Source organism: Megalobrama amblycephala, linkage group LG11 (genome assembly GCF_018812025.1).
Source record: "Megalobrama amblycephala isolate DHTTF-2021 linkage group LG11, ASM1881202v1, whole genome shotgun sequence".
NCBI classification, from domain to species: Eukaryota; Metazoa; Chordata; class Actinopteri; order Cypriniformes; family Xenocyprididae; genus Megalobrama; species Megalobrama amblycephala.
In genome coordinates, this window is record NC_063054.1 from 19780445 (window position 1) to 19804897 (window position 24453).

Genomic DNA, 24453 nt, shown 5'->3' on the forward strand with positions numbered 1-24453 from the left:
ACTTCCGATACCTCCGATATTCAAGTAATAATAAAATTACCTAATAAACTGTATGTCTCACTGTGTGGAAGAAACTGGGATCATTTTTTTGTGCAAGGCATCAGGCTTGACTTAGACTTTACTTTCCTAACTTTGTAAAACAAAATTACATACAGACACAAATGTAGTGAATTATTTATTAAATAATTGTGCATCAGTGCAACAACTGTAAAGAAACCAATAGCTTCACTAGCTTGGTAGACATTCAAAATAAACAGGAGTCCAGCTGACTCCTTCATCCATGACTCATGACTTGTTTTTCATGAATGTTCGAGTCATACATGACATAAACTAAATATATTTATATATAAATATATACTATAAACTTAGGGCTGCACGATTAATCGCATGCTATTCTCACGCGCATTTCGTCAGTAATGCCGGTTCCCTGATTACCGCTAAATCGCCATCACCTGTTTTTAAACGGAGCGCCTTTTAATAGACGGAGCCGTAGTTCACGGACAAGCCACGCAATATCGCGTTCATTATCGCAGGCGATTCATCTGCGATATGAACGCGATATTGCGTGGCTTTTCAGTGACCTACGGCTCTGTCTATTAAATGCCGCTTCATTTGAAAGCAGGTGATGGTGATTTAGCGGTAATCAGGGAACCGGCTTTACTGACGAAATGCGTGTGAGAATAGCATGCGATTAATCGTGCAGCCCTACTATAAACTTAAAAGACATTTCTTTTAAATTTATAGCAGAGTTTTTTTACTGAGGCAGCAACATATGATATATAGGACAGAACAAAAAAAGTACTATAATAATATGAACGGCTCCCATACAGAGCGGCACAAAGCGCTTACGCGCATCCCATGTGCAGAATGATGCGCTTGAAGCATCATTGAGTCAAAGCACGCAGCGGCAGTGCTCCATATTGAAAAGTTCAAAGCACAAAGTCAATATATATTTATGCGTCTTGTATTACCGGTATCTCTGTCTACAGATGAAGTATAATAATAGAAACATTGAATCATCTTGGAAAGAGTTTTAATTCAAAGTTTCTCTGAATTAAGAATGACCGACAGCCACAGCGAAGGGAGCCATTTACGTGAACTTTAATTTAAACTATGGAATGGCTTCAGAACACTTGGAATATGGTGCACGGAAACTTTATGGTGCTTTTTAATGTTTTTGTGCCTTTTGTAGGGCTTAACAATAAAACAGAATAGTACACGCACAATATCAAATTTGGATCGGTCCCATCCGGCCGATACCCGATCCGGCAAAAATTACAGTATCGGAGCCAATACCCGATCCGAGTATCTAATCAGCGCATCCCTAGTATGTGTTCATCGCCTGCGATCGCACAAGCTATCAAATGGAGTACACTTTGACTGCAAGAGTTTGTGCCAAACGTAAAGGGATAGTTCACCCAAAAATGAAAATTATCCCATGATTTACTCACCCTCAAGCCATCTTCTTTCAGACAAACACAATCAGAGATAAATTTAAAAATATCCTGGCTCTCCCAAGATTTATAACGGTAGTGAACAGGGGGCGTGTTTTGAAGCCCAAATTAAATGCATCCATTCATCATAAAAAAATAATCCATACGGCTCCAGAGGGTTAATAAAAGGCATTCTAAAGCAAAGCTATGGGATTTTGTAAGAAAAATATCCATATTTAGAACTTTATAAAGTAAAAACTAGCTTCCGGCATACGACCATACGCATCGATTTGCGGCGGAAGAGTCAAGTCTAACACGGCGCATGAAGCGTGGAGGATAGAGCAAAACAAAACACCGGTCACGAATTAGAAGTCTAAAACGAGAAATTTTAAAGAGAAATGTCAGAGAATTTTGATATAAGAGGAGCTTCGTTTTGTTTAAATCGCGAGAGGCGTCTAAGCTCTAAGCTTCTAAGCTTACTCATTTTGCACAAGTTGACTTGCACAGTATGATCATCTGGCAGAAGCTAGTTATTTTAGATTATAAAAATTTTTTAAATATGGATATTTTTCTTACAAAAACCCATCGCTTTGTTTCAGAAGGCCTTTATTAAACCCCTGGACCTGCATGGATTATATTTATGATGGATGGATGCATTTATTTTTGGCTTCAAAACAGGCCCCCCGTTCACTACCATTATTGTAAGAGCAAGGACATTTTTAAATATATCTCCGATTGTGTTCATCTGAAAGAAGATAGTCATATACACCTAGGATGGCTTGAGGGTGAGTAAATCATGGGATAATTTTCATTTTGAGGTGAGCTATCCCTTTAAAGTATACTATGTGCCTTAGGTAAGTTTAGTCTTAAAGTGATAATTCACTCAAAAATAAATTATAATTCTGTCATCATTTACTCTCCCTCATTTTTTCCTCAAACCCAATATGGCATTCTTGAAGGTGAGTAAATGACAGAATTTTCATTTTTTTGATGAGCCATCCCTTTAACTCAATAGTGGAGGCAAACACCAAAAGACATTTGAGAAATTTCTTTGAGGTGAACTGGTGAAGGAATCGATGTGTCTATCACGTTTGAAGGTGAGGATTAAAAGACGAACAGGCATTCAGCTGTTTTTCACTGCATGCCTTGGAACTGACTGTGTGTGTTAAGGAGGAAGCTGTTATTTCTGGAAGAGAATATGAATGCAAGACTTCGCCAGAATGGAATAAATCAGCTCAGCCACAAAACAAAGTGGACTGCAGATGCTGGAGCAGCGTACTTCCAACTCCCACAGCGGCATCCAGCTCATCAGGGAGTTTGACTCATTCCATACACAAAAGATGCACACAAATCCAAAATGTTACTGTTGCTATTAGAGGTACATTTGCATAATGGCAGCTACTGAAATACTGTACCACTACTACCAGAAAGGTTTAGCTGGGTTTTCTTTCCAGGATAAGCATCTTAAAAGGTGATTTGGTTTTAATAATGTTAGTCGACTTTGTTTAAGCCACAGATCTAAACGCTAAGGAAAGAATTTGCTTTAACTCTCGTTATTTACTTATATCTGATATTATACATAATCCCAGCTGCTCTTGATGACAGGTGCTATCCTTTATTTTCCAACTGCACTTAAAGCACTCTCACCATCCATACAGTCTTCCGATGAGGTGTAATTGGACACATCCGGAGTTTAAGGTAACAGCCATATAAGGCATTTGCATGGTGTTAGAATTTAGTGTTGGCTAGGTGCTGTGATGGTCGATACCGTTGCAATGTGATGGAGACCCCCTGAGGAAGCCGGAGGAGAGTCATGCTAATGAAAGCTTTAGGTCATTCCACTTGCCATGGACTGGGCCTAATTAAAGCTCGGCCTTTATCCAGGCCTGAAGCCCTGCTGCTGCCGCTGTTTTACTTAGCTGCTATTGTTTTCATGATGTCCTCTGTAACAAACAAGTGCAGCTGCAGGGGTGATGCCACAGCGCCCTGGGGACATTCATTTACTAGAGAGTGCTTTTCCTTTTATTTGCATAATTGTGTAAGGCATACAAACCACAATTTTCATAAGCTTCGCAAGCAGTCAGTATAGCCAGCAAAAATCTGTTAATCGCCAATAAAATTGTCAATTTGCAATAGCTTATAAACTACAACAGGGAACAGCAACAATAGCTTGGGTCACCAACTACCTCATGGTACAGTACACATTGTGATACATGTCACAATTCAATACACTGTGATGCGTCACAATATCATAATTGGATTGTGAATGAAACTGTGCCAATTGAGTGACTGAGACTCAATTTCAGATTTCAATTTCTTTCTCGCCTCAAGTGCACTGAAAAAGCAATGTTTATGATTGTTGATGAACTGTTTCATTATCGAACAGGGAAGAAAAAGAAAAAAAAAAATGTATGTATTCTATTAATATGAAGTAACTTTATTACTTTTTTATAAAATGCCACCATTTGAGTGCCAATTATGTCAGACTCAAAAATGGTTCATTATTATATGCATCTCAAGGTATCATTGACATCTTCAGCAGAGATCCTCATTTTAATATAATGCTTGTATTACTTCTCTGCATTCGTACATAGCATTATTCTAAGAGGAAAAAGCAAAAAAACCAAACAAAAAAAACAATATGAGGCTAATAAAATGCAAAATTCAGACCACATAATGTCAGAAATATTCATAATAAGCTAATACATTTATATGTATTGGTGTAGACAAGATGAATATTAAAACCTTCAATGACATGATCTGTATTCTCCCATTTCTAAGGCAATTAAAATGAGACTGAGAACTCCATGTTTAATGACTGTGAGAAAAGTTGTAGTTGGGCTCTTGGGTAATCCCTCTCCTGAGTGCAGTGCAGGTCCACGGGGCACAAGCCATGTGATTCTTTGACAGATGTATGGCTTTGTGTCACAAAAAAAAAAAAAAAAAAAAAACCTCTGAAAGAAAGGCCTGCTGCTAAGCCCTTTCTCAAATGCCTTCATCCATGCAGCTAACATCCTAAGAAAGGGTCAAGCCATTCCTTGACTACAGACATCTGGGTTGCTCCATGCAAAACAAAACAATTAACTGCGGGGGCAGGGACTTCTCAATACATCTCTACAGTGAAGGAACACGAGGCAGCTCAGAAGCATGCTGTAAACCCTGCCTCAAGGAACAAGAAGTTCATCTGAATAGATGGCTGTTTCCTTGAGCTGACTTGGCAGGAGAGATGTTGACAAAATGACTATGCTGCTGAGGACATCCATTTTAGAAAATGCGGGATTTAAAGGTAAAGTATGCCATTTGTAATGCATACTTGTATATGTATTGCAGCACAAAATTGCTACAATAATGATTGATGATGGCATGTTTTTTCCCCCCAAACCAGTTAAGCACAAACACAGGCCACTCAATCACACATTCACCTGTCAAGAAAGGTCAGACTTCATGGATTCAGTTCAGAGCTAAGAAAAATCATGGATTGATATAATCACGACAAATAGCTACGCTAGTGGTTTTTATTTGTTTCAGCGTTGTGTAGGCAATCAGCACTCATGGGATCATCAGGTTTTCCAAATATACAAGGTTATCCACCCCGCCCTGTCAAGTAGTCCTGCCCTAAAGTCATGCCACTGGTTAAAGGGTTAGTTCACCCAAAAATGAATGAAAAAAAAAGAGAATGAACCTCATTGGTTACGCAGGACGTTTGAGCTTCTGGAAGAGGTTTGTTCGCGTGTGTCGTTCCAGTTTGGTTGAGCTTCTGTTTATGTTCGCTGATCAGTGTTTATATGCGAGTAAAAGCCTAAATGAAATCTGTTCATCGTAAAAAGCGATCAAGTCTCTTTAGAAAATTTGGACTAAACTACTTAATTTCTATGGATTAGTTTTCCAGTCTTTTAATGAACTTTTTGAAATGTCAAAGTTTCAAAAGCATAGGCTGTCTATGGAAGGACAAAAAGCTCCCAGATTTTATCAAGAGATCTTCATTTGCATTCCGAAAATGAACAAAAATCTTATAGGTTTGGAATGACGTGAGGGTGAGTAATTAATGATAGAATTTTCATTTTTGGGTGAACTAACCCTTTAAGCCAGATATCAACATGCCAGACCATTCAAACAAACAGCAATGTTTTGAACTGCATGTGAGAAAATATTTTAACCTACAAGGTGAAATTTTTCTCAAAGTAAATGTGAATTGGCTATTGCCAACATTTTTTTAATTTCATAAACGAAGACGTCATGACAAAAATTACAAAATGAATTTGAGTAAATGATGACTTAATTTTCAACCGCTGATATAGTTGGTGTTGTGCAGTAATTTACAGTAGCTAGGTGAACTTCATATCCGTTTTTATACATGTATTTTAGCAAGACTGTATTGATCAACCGCCATCCATCTGTTTTATAAAGACTGTTACATCACTCCAGCTCTCAGATGTCAATCTATCATTAAGGCCAAAGCAGCACATATGGTCTTTTAATACTGTGTTTTCAAGCCCCGGTCGATGTGAGCGAAGTTCAGAGAGCAGCAGGGTAGCTGCACTTAAACGTCTCAGAATGTGTGTGTGTGTGTGTGTGTGTGTGTCTAGGTGAGAAGACTTGGGTGCTTGCTTCTTTTTCCACTAATGCATTTCCTATACTCTTTCAGTCAGTGAGGGAGAGTGAAAATGAGATATGAATCACTGCACAGAGTTAAAAATAACCAAGTGATGGTCAAGCATGCATTTCCTCTACCTGAAATCTCTATTTGCAGTTCTACTGCATGAAGCAAAGTCTTCAATAATTGCCTTCCTTACAGAAATACTCATTGGCATCATTAGTGACGCGCCATACGAGGAACAGAGCTCACGTTCCTCCGAGTCCTCTGACAAGTTCTACAGAAGGCTCAGCAACAGACATTTTCTCCTCTAGCGCTGTCTATTGAGATCAGAGGAATGTTGCAGGCACACAGAAGAAAATTACTGCTAATTACCATCATTACACAGCAAGGCCGTTACCGCCGCTGCATCCTTGTTTCTAAGGCAACAAGACAAACACAGGATGATGTTTCACAGTTTTCACCCCACCTGAGAAAGTCAGGCAGGTGTTATGAAATTGGGAATCAAGCCAGTGAACGAGAAACAGATTTTCAAATGTTTGTCACCATATACTGTGCTTCTGCATCAAGCAAGGTAACAAAAGCTATTTAATAAGTCATCTCACTCATTGAGAGATTGACAATGTCATGTGGTTGCTAGGTGAACCAGGCAAAAATCGTAAGTTTGATCACATAAAAAAATAGTAGCGCCCCTCTCCACACCTAAATAATCTTGTTTATTCTCATTTTAGTTATGAGTTTAGTGCTTTGTGTTACATTTCTGCTATTTAGTTAATGCATTATTTTCATGTCATGCGTGTTACCCTCTGGTCATGTTTTATGGACAGGCCACATATGATAACCTCCGATTCATCATGTGGATTTCTACTTTACTACCTGTATAATTATGGTGGTTACCTGCACATTTTAAATTAAAAATCAGATTTTGGTAGTTCAGGTAGATTGGTATATTAACATTATATCACTTAATGGAATATACGGTTATAACTTAAAGGATTAGTCCACTTTCAAATACACTTTTCCTGATAAATTTACTCACCCCCATGTCATCCATGATGTTCATGTCTTTCTTTCGTCAGTCGAAAAGAAATTAAGTTTCTTCTCAAAGTTTTTTGAGGAAAACATTCCAGGATTTTTCTCATTACAGTGGATTTCAATGGCTACCAACAGATTGAAGGTCAAAATTACAGTTTCAGTGCAGCTTCAAGGGCTTTAAACGATACCAGACGAGGAATAAGGGTCTTATCTAGCGAATCGATCGGTCATTTTCGAAAAAAATACAACCGTTTATGCTTTATAAACAAAATATACTTGAACATACTTTCCGCTTCCGCATTCTTCATACCACTTACGCTGAATGTCCTACGCCTTCCCTATTCAAGTTTCGGAAAAAAAAATAAACTTTTTGGCGATATTTTGTTTATAAAGCATAAACGGTTGTATTTTTTCCGAAAATGACCGATCGATTCGCTAGATAAGACCCTTATTCCTCGTCTGATATCGTTTAAAGCCCTTGAAGCTACACTGAAACTGTAATTTTGACCTTCAATCTGTTGGTAGCCATTGAAATCCACTGTAAGGAGAAAAATCCTGGAATGTTTTCCTCAAAAACCTTCATTTCTTTTCGACTGACGAAAGAAAGACATGAACATCTTGGATGACATGGGGGTGAGTAAATTTATCAGGAAAAGTGCATTTAAAAGTGGACTAATCCTTTAAGTTGTAAAATATACAGGCACCAAAAGGCCATCCCATAATACCTGAAACACTGTCACCTTGTTTTTATGGTCAATTTCTGGCAACTAAATTGCCTTTTTAAATTGCCTTTTTTGCCTTTTTAAATTAACAGGATAATTTTTTTACAGTGAAAGTATGAACAGAAGTTATGCTAGGTTTGGCAAGTAATACTTAAATTTTCCCAGCTTTTAGGAACTGAATGAACTTGTTTATTTACAGCCCTACCAGGTGACATGGTGATTTCAACTTTGTGTGAACAGACCAGCATTGTGAGGGAGTGATGAGATCAGAATGATGCCAGGAGTTCAAAGAGTGTAAGAATTTTAATCCAGAGTGGAATGTCCCATGTTAATTTCTTCGCATCTGAGATTAAATGTGAAGGAAAAAAGTTTTTTTTTTTTTGCAGTATTGCAAGAACTAACTTACATAAGTTTCATTATGTATAATGCGTAATACAAAAGAAATCTAAATGCAAGGAACTTTGTGCTCAGCTGAGCTAAACCTGTACTTAACCTGCCCAGGAGCACCTGACATGTGCATGGTAATATGTTATTCTCAAAAGTGAGTCAATCCTGTACTTTTACTTTGATAACTCAAATTCCCCACAGATTTTTCAAATTAGGTTCATCAGTTTAATCTGCACATGTTGTACTGTTAGTAAGATACTGGGTCAGGGCACGACAATAAGGACTGCCCGATGGCCTAGGGCCAGCGTGAACGACGCTCGGGGCAGCTGACAGAACTGTCAGTTGCCTGATCTGGCCAGTGCTACATCACGAAAGTGAATCATTTGCACGTTTTTAGCCTTGCCAGTTTAAATATTCAAGTGCAAGACGACGCAGAAGAGAACTCAATTTGGTACTTGCGCACTGTGCACACATATCCAAAGTGCACGCCGTGAAAACTGCTTCTCAGACAGCACACAAATACTGAACTGAGTTCTCTATCATGTCTTCATCATGACTGATCTGACAAATTCACACATAATTATGTCAAAATCCCCAACTTGACGAGTATCCTCAAACACAGTCAGTTACATCTTAAGTGAACGTAAACAGTTGAGGAACACGTGTAACATAAAACTATATTCGGTCCGGGCATTCGGTCTTAAAGTGACAGCAGACTAATATTCCTACTGCTGTCTGTGTCATTACTGTTAATCAAGCAACAAAGGACAAAGAAAAGAAAAGAAAAAAAAAAAAAAAAAAAAAAATCATTCACTGCTCTTGATTTAACAACTTTTGTAGCTTTAACAAGGATTAATTTATATTTAATTTATACAGTAAAGACTATGCAATGTTATTTTACGTTTGATTATTCAATTTCTGAACCTGAATACTGTTACTGTACTGTACAGTTTTCTGAGCAACTTAAAGCACTTTATTTTATTTGTGTATTTGTTCTGTTGCATTTATTTGAGCTGTTGCTTGTTTATTTGGTTGGTTGGTATATTAATTGGTTTATTTGTTCTTATTTTATTATTGAAAACTCACTTGTCTTCTATAATGTTTGAACTTTATATTAGTTAGGCAAGTAGTTTTTGCTGTGGTATCAAAGTTGGAATCAATCAAGAATTATCTAAATTATCTACTCCAATACAAATATTGCATAGGTCAAAAACAACAACAATAAAACTTTTTTATTTTATAAACTGCATGGTGCAAAAAATGCTAGCTTTTATTTCACATGCACTTTGCACTTTTAGCTAGACTTTTTTAATCTGGACTGAATTCAGTCTATTTTCTTGTTTGTTTGCCATGACTTTTTTGGCATTATGCACCTGAAGCGAAATAATTATTTTTTAGTTTATTTTCTGGTGGGGTCAGTGAAAATTCTGGCAGGGCAAATAAAAATTTGAACCACTGGCCTGACTGAGCCAATAGAAAAAAATCCTTAGTGTTGAGCCCAGTGGGTACTGTCAAAGCACTTCCTAAATCAATAACACTTCTAACACACTAATTTCTGGTTTGATTCTATTAATGTTTAAGATGCGCGCACACACATTTAAAAAAAACAACTTTTTAAAGTATAATTGCATGTTCATCAAGCAGTTTTAAAACTCCAATGACTATTAAGTTTTTAAGTGGCTCTCATTTTCTGAGAAAATGCCCTAACAAAACTTTCCTGAAGGCATTAGCCTTGCAGCAAACAATGAGTTGCCTGCGAGAACCTGTTTATTACTGTCTGTGGTTTTTGAATTACAGTAACCACACAGTCAGATACACAAACACATCTGTTCACAACTCTGGGGCAAAAAAGCAGCAAAGCCACAGAGTAAATGTATTCAACTGAGAGTAAACACACTTACAATCACCCAAGGGAGGTAAACAAATAAAATTTGATCAATCACTGCTCTGGGTTTTAATTGACTGGCTATTATAGCAGTTTGCTCCTGTCTACAGCTTACGTTTGCATCAGATGTTCATCTGAACTGGACCAATTTTCAGTTCCTAGAAAAAATTCACAACAGCTGTCCGGGTATTAAAAACATCCAGTAACAATGAATTCACTGGAAAATTAAAAATAATAATTGAATTAAAATAATAAACACACATACATACATACACACACACACACACATTAAAAACATGTAAAAAAAATAATTTAAAAAAAATGTTTGGCTTTTTTTTTTATTACTACTGTAATCTACTGCAAACTGCATAACTATCTATTGTTCTCAAATTTTTGTTGCCTTTGGCAATGACAGACGCAAACAATGAGTTAAAGTGCTCAATGAGTTTGACGTGCCTCACAGCCATTTTCCTAGCAATTACTCCAAAAGTGGCTATTGTAGGGCATTGTTTTATGGTTCAGGTACTGGGCAAAACTGTTTGCATGACAGAACTTCTTTGAAGTAACACTAGCAGTAGGGATCACAACCACAAGAGCTGATCACAAGATGTGACTCTGAGTGCTCTTCCAAAATGGCAGCTTTCTAGACACCTTTCCAATGCTCTGATCAAAGCAGGTTCAAATTCATTCACTGGACCCGAATGAAAACGACCCACTTGTTTTGAATGAGAGTGCACCAAAAGCAGCTTGTCATCAGAGTGAATCATTCTTTTCAAATCATCTGAATGACAAAGTAAAAACAGACGCTCCTAGAATAAAATACCAGAGGAAATGCTCACAAAGGTATTCACCAATATGGCTGCATTATCCACAGATAGTCTGTGTTCTTATTAAAAGACCAAAGTACACAGTAAAATGCTCAGAATTAGACTAACCCAGTTGGAATACTGTATAAAACCCACAGTCTCACTCTTAGCAATATAGGAACATCTGTAAATAGCATGTCCAGGTCAGAACTAACGTGTTTTTGACAAAAAAGATGCGTAGCGTTTCATTTCTCTTTACCCAAATAATCATTAACCTTCACTTCCTGGTGACAATGTTTGCTTTGAGTCACAGAGAACCTAAATTCACATGCACACGAAAGAGTGGCAGGGGATGCAGGGGGGTACTGGGGCATGCACATTTGATTGTTCCTGTGTTTGCTGGCCTTTGCTATACAGCGCAAATGGATGACCTCACCTCTATTGAGTCCAGATCCCTCTCACTCATTCCACATCGTCAGCCTCACCCATGGCCCTCTGCTCACACCTTTTAAAAACAGCACAGCATATTTCCTGCTGGAAAAGTTACAAAAGTTTAAAATAGTTCCAAATGCAACAAAAATAAAAACTTGAGAATATCGAATTGCCATCGGCAACAGATGAGAACCGATATGCGGCAGATTGCTTCTCTACAGTGCATTCCAGTGTTTGCTGCACAGCTATACAGCATCTTTCTGCTGTTACACGACAACAACCTTAGCACGACTTAGGATGTCTGAAACACTAACAAATGAGTCAGTCCTTTTTAATGAATCAGTCTCAAACTCAAGTTCAATCTGAATCAATGTCACAACTCACTGAACCACTAGTCGATTATATATCAAGGCTGATTGCGGTTAAACTGTATTTAAATTATTATTATTTAAGGAATTCACCTTTCACAAAGTTTAAATTGCACATATACAATAGTGCTTCTAAAAACCTGGTAATGTCTAGATTTAATTTGGTGACATTTTTATCCTTTAAAAATGTATTAGGAAGTCCTGGCATATTGTATTACATATTATAATGGCTCTCTAACCTGTGACAGTTTTTGCTAAAGAAAACCATGTTGCTACCAGACTGCCACGAAAGCAGTGTTACATATGACATTGAATTGATTTCACATGGAGATATTCTGTTTCCTGGCAATCCATTTACTTCAAGAGAGCCAGGAAGAGCTCACCGGGTCAGCCAGAAGTTCTGCTGATATCAGCATATCAAAGATAAAGAGCAATGTCCACACAAAGAACAAGAAAAAGCACTGAAAATAGACTGCTGGAAACACAAAGTTTATAAGTCTATTAGCACAGCTACATCCTTAACCACAAAACCACTTAGCCCTGGTGCAAATCCATTACCGATTTATCATTCACAAACACTACAGCTGAAAGTGGATTAAACAGTAACAATATCACAATAGGCTAGAGATCATTATAAGCAGATTACCACTAAATAAAATAAGCTTGCATAATTGTATGTGAAGGAGTTCTTAAGTAAATCTCAGCAACCTAAATCAAATTAAAACAAGTGGACCTGCATCTTGTGACAATAAAAACTGCTGCAAGGTGAGGTCAAACAGCTAACATATATTGCTAGCTAACATGTTACTCCACCCTAGGGCTGCACAAATTTGGAAAAAACTGACATTGCTGTATTTTGTTTTTCTGCAATATGGAGAAAAAGGAAAAGAAAAAATCAGATAACTTAAATAGCTCTATTTGTAAAGAATTAATCATTCTAGAATCATTGGAGGGACTTTGTAGTTGAGTGAATATGCATAGAAAATAATTAACAAATTACAAGCATAGGATGAATTCAGGTTGATTAGGACACTTTTTGCCATTGAGATGACTGGGAAAAAGTGTCCCAATTAACCTGAACTCCCCCTAAATGCAACAAAGATACAAATGAAATAAATAGTGCTTTACATTTTTCAGGTAAGACTAACAGTATTCAGGTACGGAAATTGAATAATCAAATGTAAAATAACACTGCATTGTCTTCACCATATAAATTAAATCAGAACTCAAATGGTTGTGCACTCAAATGGTTTAAAATCGCTTAAATGTATAAAAGTGACATGACCTAAAACACGTTCAAATTATAAACTTTCATTTAGGGCTGGGCGATATATCGCATGCGATTCTCACGCGCATTTCGTCAGTAAAGCCGGTTCCTTGATTACCGCTAAATCGCCATCACCTGCTTTCAAATGGAGCGCCTTTTAATAGACAGAGCCGTAGTTCACGGACAAGCCACGCAAAATCGGGTTCATTATCGAAGTCGATTCATCTTCGTCTTCTGTCTTCTGTTGTTCCCCTGATCAGGACTCATGTCACTCAATACCATGAAAAAATGGCGTCAAATATACATACTGCCAGGAAAAAAAAAATGCAATTGTATCCCATTGACAAGCTGTTGTACTCCTGTCCTGATGGTACAGTTTTTGCACATTTTTCTAGGGTCCAAACGTCAGAGTCTGTGATTAAAAATCTAATTTAAACCAGTTCCCCTCTGGAGTAACAAAAAAAGTGGTCAAGCTCCAAAGCTCCACTTCTCCCTTAATTCTTACCTAATTGAACCTGGAAATGTTGCAGTCACTCCCACAAACTCCAGAGCCCAATTGGATTTAGAAAAAGCAGCAAAACAGGTACTGAATAACAAGAAGTGGGTACCCTTCTGTATATAATAAGCCTTTTAATTATTCTCTTTAAAAATGCCTCACCCTGTGTTTATTGTAAACTGCCTGAAATTACACAAATTATATGGATGTACAATTAAAATAATCGAACAACAAAATGTTTTTAATAATTTCAACTACACATACGATTTTAAATGTTTAGAACACATCACTGCCATCAAATCCTCATCAATAAATGTTCAGGCTTATGCATCCACTAGCAATAAAAATTTATACAAGAAAAATAGTCTCTTATTGGCTAGTCTTAAGCCAGTGATGATGTCATTAGTGAATATAATGACTTAATGTTTTGCAAAACTCTAACCACTACTACAGTGTAGATGTAAGCCACACAGAGATGAATGTAATACACAGGAAGACCTGCCTGAGCACATTCCACATCATTACAACAGATTCCAAAGAATAGTTGAACTAGCTGACCAATAAGCCAAACCGCAAAGCTGTTACTAGGATACCGCATTATGACTAAGGGAAGTGGATGCGATACAAATAACGTGTTCCAAAAGACACAGTGTTCAAAATGCGATTAGGTTTTAAATAGATCAAAAAGAATTGTGGAAGGCTATGAGAATATGACATTGACAAGCTCCCATTTATTAAATGAAGTGATTTCATCATGAAAGTGGGGAAGAGATTCTCCTAAAGAAAGAGGTTTGCTCAAGACATTGTGTCTGTCTCTAAAAATCTACCATCATATATGCTTTCATAGAAAGGTGAATCACCACCGAATACTGATAACGCATCCATGCAATCCTGACTAAAGGTTTCATTCTGCCAAATTTACACTTAAGGCATAAGGTTTTTGGTTTATTTTGAAAGGAAAAAACATCACTTCAAAAAGCCTCAATACTGAGAGTCTCTAATAAACTGCATGAATCAAAAACATAGTAAGAATCCAGCATTGAAAATTCCGCAGCTCTCATTTCTCACCTTTAATTTTCAACAGACTGTCTTCCTGACTAATGGCTGCATAAATCTGAGGCTACAGCCTGCATTAAGATGGAGTCCAAAGTGGTAGAGGAGACAGGGCTGTAATTATCGAGTCCAAAAGTAAGATGGGCGCCTTCAATACTAATTTCAGCATTTGGGTGCCATGTTAACACCCATCCTCTCTAGCGCAAGAGGCTGAAAATCTCTGCTCTCCTGCACGAAACACAACAAGCGCCGTTAGGCAGATGGCGAGACAGTTGGTGGGAATATCAGCGATAATGCAGATACATTCTGAAACTGTTTCTTTGCCATTCATCAGATCAGCATCAACAGCTGCTGCTTCCAGGAAGATGGGAGATTAAATGAGGTGGCAGAACAATATGCTGGAAATTAGTACTGGTTGAAACCACCAGTAGCTGATTAAAAAAAAAAAAAAAATCTACCTTTTTAAGAATAGGACAAAATTTCTGGAGTAATGCAATGACATCGAGGAACTTTATGGACTAAATATAGAAAAGTGGATGGAAAAAGGTCCTTTCCTTCCCTTGTTTTTGACAATGCTTCTGTCATTGTCACCTGTGGTCACTTATTTGGATTTCATCTCCATTGACTTGGGTGATAAGGGATTTATCACCCAAAAATGAAAAATCTGTAATTATTTACTCACCTTCATTCTGTTCTATATGAGGGATGTCAATTTACAAATTCCCATGAATTTAAATTAGCAACCAATTAATCTATTAATCGTTAGCCTTAATACTGCAATATGCGTCTACAGTGTGCAAATGCTGCTCAAAATACCATATTCCTCACTAAATTAATGAAAAGGGATTGAATCTAAATAAATGGCTGGTAGGATTGTAAAATAAGTTGATGTGATTAATCATTTATTATATTACTTACTTAATAGAGCATTTTTGTAGGCAAAACCCGGAAGCGAGTTAGCATTTTAGGACTTCCGGTTCCAATGCCGTAAAGTCTATGGGTTTTTTGAATGGGTTTTTGCTAAATCGCCTCAAATAAGGTCTGTGGTTAACAAAGCCTCTAAATACTTTCACGTTTTGATCTATGACATAAAACACACCAGTTATAACCCACTTGTGATTTTTTAAACTTTTAATGTGTCTTAAAATCGGCGGTTGCTAACAAGTTGCTAAAAGGGACTACTTCCTTTGGCGGGGACTTCAGACGTCATCATTAAAAACGGGACATTTGGACAGCATTTCTCATGCAAAAGTGGAGAAGTATTCATACACAGCACAGATCATAATCAGCGAGCATGTTTTTAAATAAAGTTGTTTTTTAAATACAGTTTGAGGAAGCTTGGTGGTGACGACGTTGATCCGCAACCATGGTGTGCTGTAGTCCGTTTATAGCCTACTGTTAGCCTTTTATATCTGACGACTTTATTTAGGCTTCAAAATCTATAAATGTTGTGTTAACTTGTAAAGATTATCTTGATAGACAAATGTGTAAGTGTCATAACACAGAGCTTATTTTCCGCTCGGGACAGTAGACGGAACGGTCGCTTGCCCGATCGGGCCAGTGCTGTCGGGTGTGCGTTATATATCGTCTATGATATAGATATTGTTGATTTAACGATCTGATATTATCGTGTATGTCCCTCACTTTACAAAAACAAAACAAAAACACACCCATTGAGTGCACGCATACACTACATGAAATAGTCTGGAAAGTTAGACTAGTGTGCGTGCATTTTTAGAGTGCAATATTACACAAAGAGCGCCATTTTTCTCCAAATATTAGCATGATTACAAATCTGATATTGATTTTATTCAGCGTATAGTTTAATGAACAAGAACTTCATATCAAGTGACTTATGTTTAAGACACCAAATCGTCTGTTTCGCTCTATTTCGCCTACTAAAATAGTTCCAAAGTCCACAGCATTGTTTTGCGTCTCTGAGCAACACTTCCTGAATGAATCAGCCGTTTGAATTAATCGGTTGAATCTCAATGACTCGCTCATTAACAGGGATTTGCTGCCACCTACTGGCGGGTTTAATTTCACATTTAAAGTGTCTTCATTTTTTTATAATTTCAAATAAAAGTACTTAACGTTTTATATTTTCAACATTAAAAACATTTTTATGAATCTGTAACTGCTCTTGACTGATTAAAGGCGCTCTAAGCGATTTGACGCGTTTTTAGGCCCAATTTTTTTTTGGTCACATACCGCAAACATCTCCTCACTATGCGCTAGCTGCCTGTCCCCTGAACACACTGTAAAAAAATGCGGCCTCTGTAGTCGCCACAAGCTCCGAAAACTGCAATAAAAACAAACTGGTGCAGCCTGGACCACTTAACATAATAAACATGCTCCAGCCAATAACGAAAAGCAGCGTCAATACGCAAGCTACTTACATTTTAAATGCGCGTTCATGACTGTTTCAGGAAGCACGGAGGGGAGGACCAGGAGGAGTAGGAGGGAGGGTCTAGCTAGCCTCTGTTTTGTTTGACAACACTTCGAACGTCAACAGGAAGTTACTCCGCTCAGAATCGCTTAGAGTGCCTTTAACTTTAATAAAGTTTAATCTATTCTATAGTTATACATAAGATTACAATTTCTGTACCTGAAAATCTCCTGTTTAAACCTACATGAAAAGCTTGAAAAGCACCATTTATTTCATTTATATGTTTGTTCTGTTGTATTTATTTGTGCTATTACTCATAATTTGATTATTTGTTAATATTTTATTACTTATATCTAGTAGCTTTTGGTGTCATAACCTTATTTATTGAGGTTAAATATAACAAATACAACGAAAACAATAACTATGCTTATTTTATAGGCCCATTTTCTAGTCTTTTACTTTTATTAATTTTTTGTTGTGGGGCCATTGAAAATTTTGGCGGGGCAAGTAAAAATAAGAACCACTGGCCCGACCAGGCCAGTAGAAAAAATCCTTAGTGTTGAGCCCTGAACTAATAGAAATGTGTCACCAACGCCGCCTCAGATGCGTGCTTGTCAGAATGTGTACTCCTGTTGTGAACACGCACTTCCTGGAATAACGCGCTAAAAACAGCAACAAAACCCAATGAATTCACAACGATTTGTTAAAATAGTGTTCTCATTAATGTTATGTAATATGACAGTCCTAATCATAGTTATTATTAGTCGTGCATTGCTGTTTGAGCTGCACGCGCTGAAGCGCTGAATGAACACCGGTAAACTGGAGCACTTTGCTAACGCGTTATTTAACTCAAAGAAATGCATCATATATGAGATTAATCAGATATATACAAAATAAACAATATTACAAATTATATCTGCACAAAATTACGTGTCACTGTTGACGCGCTCTTCCTGGTGCAACGTGATGAAACAACTAAACGGCAACTAAACCCAAATAATTCACAATGTTTTATTACAATATTGTTCTCATTATTATGTTATGTAATATGACAGTCCCAATCATAGACATTGTTAGTTGTGCATTTCTGTTTGAGCTGCGCACACTGAAGATGATCACCGGCACGCTTTACTACAGCGTTAATTCTTAACCAAATGCATCCTATATGAGATAAATCAGATATAGATAGGCCTACACAAAATAAACAAAATATTACAACTTACATTTGCGCCAAACAAGAGGGTGAGAAAATCATTAGGGAATTTTAATTTTTGTGTAAACTAAACTTTTAATAAGATGTCAAAAGCAATGTCCATTTGGATTGTATGCAATAATAAATAACTTCAGATAATATATGTAAGACTGGACTAGGGCTGCACGATTTATCGCGATTAAACCACACACGATTTGGCAAAGGCTGCGATTATTTTATGCGCAGCTTGTCAGAGCTGTACAGCTCTGTGATCAGTAGTAAATGCTTCTCCATCTGAAAGCCAGGGGGCGCTTTTGCGCAGAAACTCCAAATATGCACTGCCGCAGAAGACGATAACACGCATCATATCGCTATAGCTAAATAAACAGAAGATTGAAATGCTTTGATTGATTAAACATGACTAACAAACACATGACTGCCTCATCATCTCACAGAAGGATGCTCAACCGTCGTTATGAAGTGAGTTTGGAGTAAAACGTGTTATTAAATGTCTTTTGTTGGACAAGATGTTAATGCTTCTGTCTGGAAAGATGTTTGACGCGTGTTGCTTTTTCAAATCTACATTAGAAGCGACTCAAACTCGCAGTGCTTTCAGATGGATTAGCATTTGGAGCCATAATTCATTGACAAGCTGCGCATTAAAAAAAAAAAATTTAATCGCAGCCTTTGCAATTTCATAATCGCACTAAGATTATCGCGTTTAAGTGATAAACGCGTTTAACTTCAATGTTATTTTTTGTATCATGCGATAAATCATGCAGCCCTAGACCCTAGACAGGTATGAGCCACTTGTAAACAACATACGTATGTGTGTGTAAATACGTATACCAATGGACATGATAAGCATTAAAAAGGTAGGACTATTACATACTATCTTCTTCTTCCACTTTTATTGCCAAGTACAACACGTACAAGGAATTTGCTTGAATTTTGCAGGTGCTTTAAAAAGAATTAAGAAATAAAAAGAGTAACAATTTATCTGATGTATTACATCTGATCTAGACCTGTTACAGAATTAGATTTGGAGGTTGTCTCCTGCCAAATCTTGAAAAATATGCTTGCATAACCTAACAACTTAACCAAACTTCCATAGCAACAGCATATAGAAGAGCAACAGGAGAAGCTGTTAAATGCACAAACTTGCACATAATTTGTTAAGCCTGTGGCAATGATAAAAACCTTAATCCAATCGGTATCTATAGAATCTGGAGCACTCTACATGTGAAAAACTCTTGATAATCCCTCTGCTGCCAATCATCCACCCCGGCGTCTTTTTTCCCCTCACACATTTCCTTTTCTACATGTTTCACAACATGTGCGTGTCCACCTACACACTCCCTTTCAATAGGCTACTTAATATTGGAAATGCGACACTGCCTGCAGATAACTGCATCCTTGGCATTCTTAGATAGAGGCTGGGGGAAGAAAACATTAAATCTAACAAAGTTTCACTCAGTAGAGCGATATCTGCTTGCTACTGACTTTATCAAACTCATCTTATAAATGCAGCAATGACTGTTTATTATGTCTAAAGACATTTATGATGCTATTTATATATTAAAAAAAAAAAAAAAAAAAAAAAAGGAATTATGGGATCCGTGCTGGTCCACAGATGGATCTAAGAACAACAAAAATTCAAGTCTTAAAGTGGTCAACTAAAAAAGTCTAAAAGTGATCAGACTGACTCAAGACTAAACAAAAACGCACTTCTGTCAAAGGACACAGCAACCTCAACATCTCAGGGGATGTTCTTCCTTGGTCATTTTTAAGATCTGGTGATGGTCTGCATCTTCCATACATTTAAAGTTAAAAAGGGAATGCCAGAAAGCACTTCAATCAGGGACCAGCTCTTCAAATCCACCCCCACACGAACTGCATTTAGAGCCTGGCCAATACACAGTGAGCACACACCACCCACACAATGAAGAAAAGACATGCAAATGACAAATCAGTAAAGCCCTTACAGGGAGAAAACTGAGCAAAGGGCCATTAGTCAACCTACAACACAAACCTCACAATTTCGAAGTGACAAAATGTTATGCATAATAAATGCAATGTGATCTACAGCCCAATGACTCCTCCGGTTGGACACCTGATCTGATTCGCAGCTAATGCAACAGATTCCATAGATTATCAGTGTCTGAAAAGAGCCGGTGATGGCAGCTCAATAGTTTTTGAGACACAGCCATTGTTCTCAAAATTATTTATATAAAATGGAGAGCTCTTTTTTGACCAATTAATGTGCATAACTTTTCCAGTGATTATTGTATAAGGATTTTTAAATGCATTCTATACAGAAAAAGCTTTATCTACTTGAAAAAAAAGGAAATTGGCATAGAGAGAAAAAATATATATATTACTGAAACATTAATATTGTATTAATCCTGACCTGGAAATCACACTTTAAAATTCACTCACATTTACAGAACGACGTGAACTGAAAGTGCTCATTTGTAAGGATTCAAGTTTTACAAAGCATCTCATTTAACCTGCACGCAACTCCTGACTTAATGAAAAACATAGGAGTCAAAATTATGTCTTTTCATACGTCTTTTCTTATTTGATTAAATTCTCGCCCTGACTGATGCAGAAATTATATATGCATGTGACACACAATCCATGTTTATGAAGTTGCACGTCTGTCACTGCTGTGCTCCTGTTCTTCTCACATCTGGAGTTAAGACCAAAACTATTCACTATAACCTCACCATCTTTACCTTACACCATCTTGTTTATCAAATTGAGACCAAATAATAACAACACAGCGGACGACATGTATATATTTGCATTCTGCCTGCTATAATCTATCAAAATATGATCGCCTTCACTGCAACTTTCTGTTGGATTCTTGTTTTCCTCTGATAATCAGGTGAATGATACGTTAGATATCATTCGTTAACCGTCGCAATTCGCTCGAGGGATAAAACGCGGGCATTTTACAGATTACAAAGGCGCATTTCTCCGAGAAAACACATCCGTGGCCCCCTTTACATACATATAAGCACCGTCGGGAGTTGGCATGGACAGTTAAATCACAGACATGTTATGAACTCACCTTCTTCGCTCTCCACCTCCCGCTGCTCTCGTGCGGTCTCTTCTCCCACAAAATCTTCCGATAAAAGTCCGACACAAGCTTCTCTCCGCCTCGTAATAATCGCCAGCTAAGTGCAGTCTGTGTGCAGCCGTTATTCCTGCTGTTTTCCCGTTTGTCGCGGGAGATTTTGCAGCGTATTGTTGTATCTACTCCAGCAGCAGTACCGTTGGCCTCAGCGTCTCGTTCACAATTATTCAACTTCGAAGTTCATACAAAAGTTGCTGCTCCGCCTCACGCTGCAGCTGCTGATGAGGTCACTGCAAGCCGCTGCTACGCTTCGCTAATAGGAATCTCGCGATAGCTGAGAGCAGAGAGGAGCGTGATTTGTATCTGTGGGAATGGGCCCCCTACGGACAGCGTTGCCGTAGCAACAGCACAATTTATGTGCTGCACGGTTATCGCGCGACTGGTATTCTGTTGTTTTTGACAAGAATAGGGCTGACCTGTCCAATATGTGCATCACTAAATCTGTGTCGTGTTAGTTGGGTAGCATTTGTGACTTTATTCTAAGCATAATGGTTAACACTTTGCCTCATTTACCTCGTCCCGTGTTTAACCTCCTGTAGGTTCTTCAGCTATTCTCTTTGCTATTTGTAACCAATAGTCACTGATAACCAAACACGTGCAGGAAGTAGTTTGTGAAAAACATGAAATGAGTTTTTTGGGTTTATTTTCAGACAATTAAAAAATGCACAACTAAAATCAATACCATCACAAGTTATTTTCACTATCAATTTTTGTTGTCTGAATATAAACCCAAAACAAAGGTATTTCACATTATGTTTTACACAAACTACATTGCTCTGGAAGTTTGTATGTCTATAATTTGATGACTATTCCACTGAAACTTTGAAAACTAGTTGGTGTCAAATGTTGACGATGGATAACTGGACATAGCAACCTTTCTTCTTCTGTTGAGAGTAACCACTGGTAGGTTTCATATAGTAGGCTATGTACATTAAATAAACTGTAAAAAATAAGAATAAGTAGGCTTGTCCAAACTTTTTACTGGTACTGTAAAAGTGATAATTTTGTGTGGGATTTTCATGTGAATATACTTCCAATAGTTACTCTCTCTCTCTCTCTCTCTCTCTCTCTCTCTCCATATATATATATATATATATATATATATATATATATATATATATACTGCATGTTTACTCATGTGTCTCATAACTATTCCAAAGGAAAATCGAGTTATCACATCAATGAGAGGATTATAAGTAAACAGATTACATCATTAAAACAATATGCAGTTTGTTACCATGACAACTTGTCTGAAGTTCCTCGTGAAAATAAATTAATTTTGGTAAAAAATTATTTAATATAAACACTGTGATGCAGATTTCAGTCAAGCTACTACCACTGCAGCACTCACTGTTCATATTTGATGACAGATATTTTAGTGCACATATAATCCAAACTGAGCACATGTGGAGGTTAATCGATTTAAAGTGAGCGTGCTAGTCTAGAGTCCATGAAGACTATTTTGTGAAGAATAAAAAACTATTAACAAACAACATGCTCTTTTTGATAACACAATTTAAGGGGGGTAAGAAGTTTGCAGGGATTATCATCTGTGCACAAACAGAATTCATCATGTCAAGCAGGTTGCTACCATCCGACCATCTAAATTATTTAGGAATGCCTTTGTCCTGTTTGAGTGATCAATACTTGACGCCCCCTACTTGTTGACCACACAATTGCATGTGTGACCTCACATAGGAATGTCTTGTCAGGGATGCCAGGGGAACAGGAAGAATGGTCCCATTCATTTAGTTCCACTCAAGCGATGCAGATACACTAATACAGAATGACATGCAGAAAGGTGACAAGTTGTTGCTGAGCACACAGGGTCTTTGTGTGGCCCAATGAGAAGAGCAGTGCAGAGAGCATGTGAGGCCTTCAAAATGGCTGATGCACTAGTTAGTCTAAGCGATTAACATAATTTAGCATACAATTAAGCTAGCCCATGTTGTTTATTGTTCATATTTGTGTTATTATGTTGATGGAATCAGCAAAGTAATTACCAAATGCCCACAGAGAGAGAGATTAATGACAGTCAGTTATATTCACTATGCGTGTTCCAAGACTTTATTAGCATTTCCCTCTGAGAAGCATTAATAAGTCCTAATGCAAGTTGATAACTGCAATCTCATTAAGAAATCATAATTATCTTTTCATAGGTGCACAGTGCAGTATGAAAGTGGAGATGTTTCTCCTGGTGCCTGAATCAATATCCTAAGGCACTTCCCTGGCTGTTTCCCTGACTCCTATATTATTGAAATAAACTATATGTGTTATACATTTTTTGTACATATATATATATATATATATATATATATATATATATATATATATATATATATATATGTGTGTGTGTGTGTGTGTGTGTGTGTGTGTGTGTCAATATGTCTGTTATATTTAGTTTTTTAATTGCTTTGGTGCAGTTTTCTTAAGCAAGTGTAAAACTCTTAGTACTAATGTCACAATAGATCATCAAAAGTGCACTTTTTTCAAACATTTCAGCATGTTTTCAATTGTGTTAGTTCAATATTCAAAATCAGAACGTATCCTTTTCACTACACAAAATACGTGTTTCATCTGTATAAACATTTCATTCACAGTAACTGCCTTTCACAAAGCTCTTACTATCAATTTTTTTCATTTTCATCTCTTCTCGTTCAGTTTAATACATTTGTCTATTATTCAATCCAACTAATCTATAGATTCTATATATAGACTGATATAGATTCTATAGATATAATTTCTATAGAATGTAGTTGCAATTTCCATGAGGAAAACAGCTTATAAATCATATGAAATTATATTTTTATAAAATGTAAAAATGAAAGTTTTCTGTGATGGGTTTAGGGGATAGAATATACAGTCTATACAGTATAGAAATCAACATGGAAACCCAGCATGTGTGGTGTGTGTGTGTGAGAGAGAGAGAGAGAGAGAGAGAGAGAGAGAGAGAGATTTGAAATTTGTGAACACAGAGCAAGATAGAGTACAAGGCGAAAGGAAACAGTCAATGCCCGTATATATAACATCAGATTGATCAGAGATGCATCAGAAGAAGGAAGACAGATGGCATCAAATACAGCATTTTACATTACAGTATGCCATGTGATACTGTAAACAGAGGCATTACCATGATATAGAGACTGCCACATTACTGTTAACTCTTCTGTAACTTCATCTGTAAAGGTCAACTATAGATTTAGCCATATGTGGGAACGTTTACTGTATTAGCAGTAAGCTCTGTTCTAGCAC

At 37.1% G+C, this 24453-nt stretch overlaps 1 protein-coding gene across 7 annotated transcripts in view; it reads right to left on the minus strand.

Annotated features, from left to right (window-relative positions):
* The window catches only part of sipa1l1 (signal-induced proliferation-associated 1 like 1), an 83536-nt gene extending 62034 nt beyond the window's left edge, over window positions 1-21502 (minus strand). For 3 of the 7 annotated variants that reach the window (XM_048206601.1, XM_048206600.1, XM_048206599.1), the window contains exon 1: window positions 21136-21501. The gene's annotated coding sequence lies outside the window, so the exon portion shown is untranslated. Of the gene's footprint in view, window positions 1-11298; window positions 11397-21135 lie in introns of all 7 variants that reach the window. The other 4 variants (XM_048206597.1, XM_048206596.1, XM_048206602.1 and 1 more) reach the window with 4 other exon arrangements.
* Between the last annotated feature and the right edge of the window lie 2951 nt (window positions 21503-24453).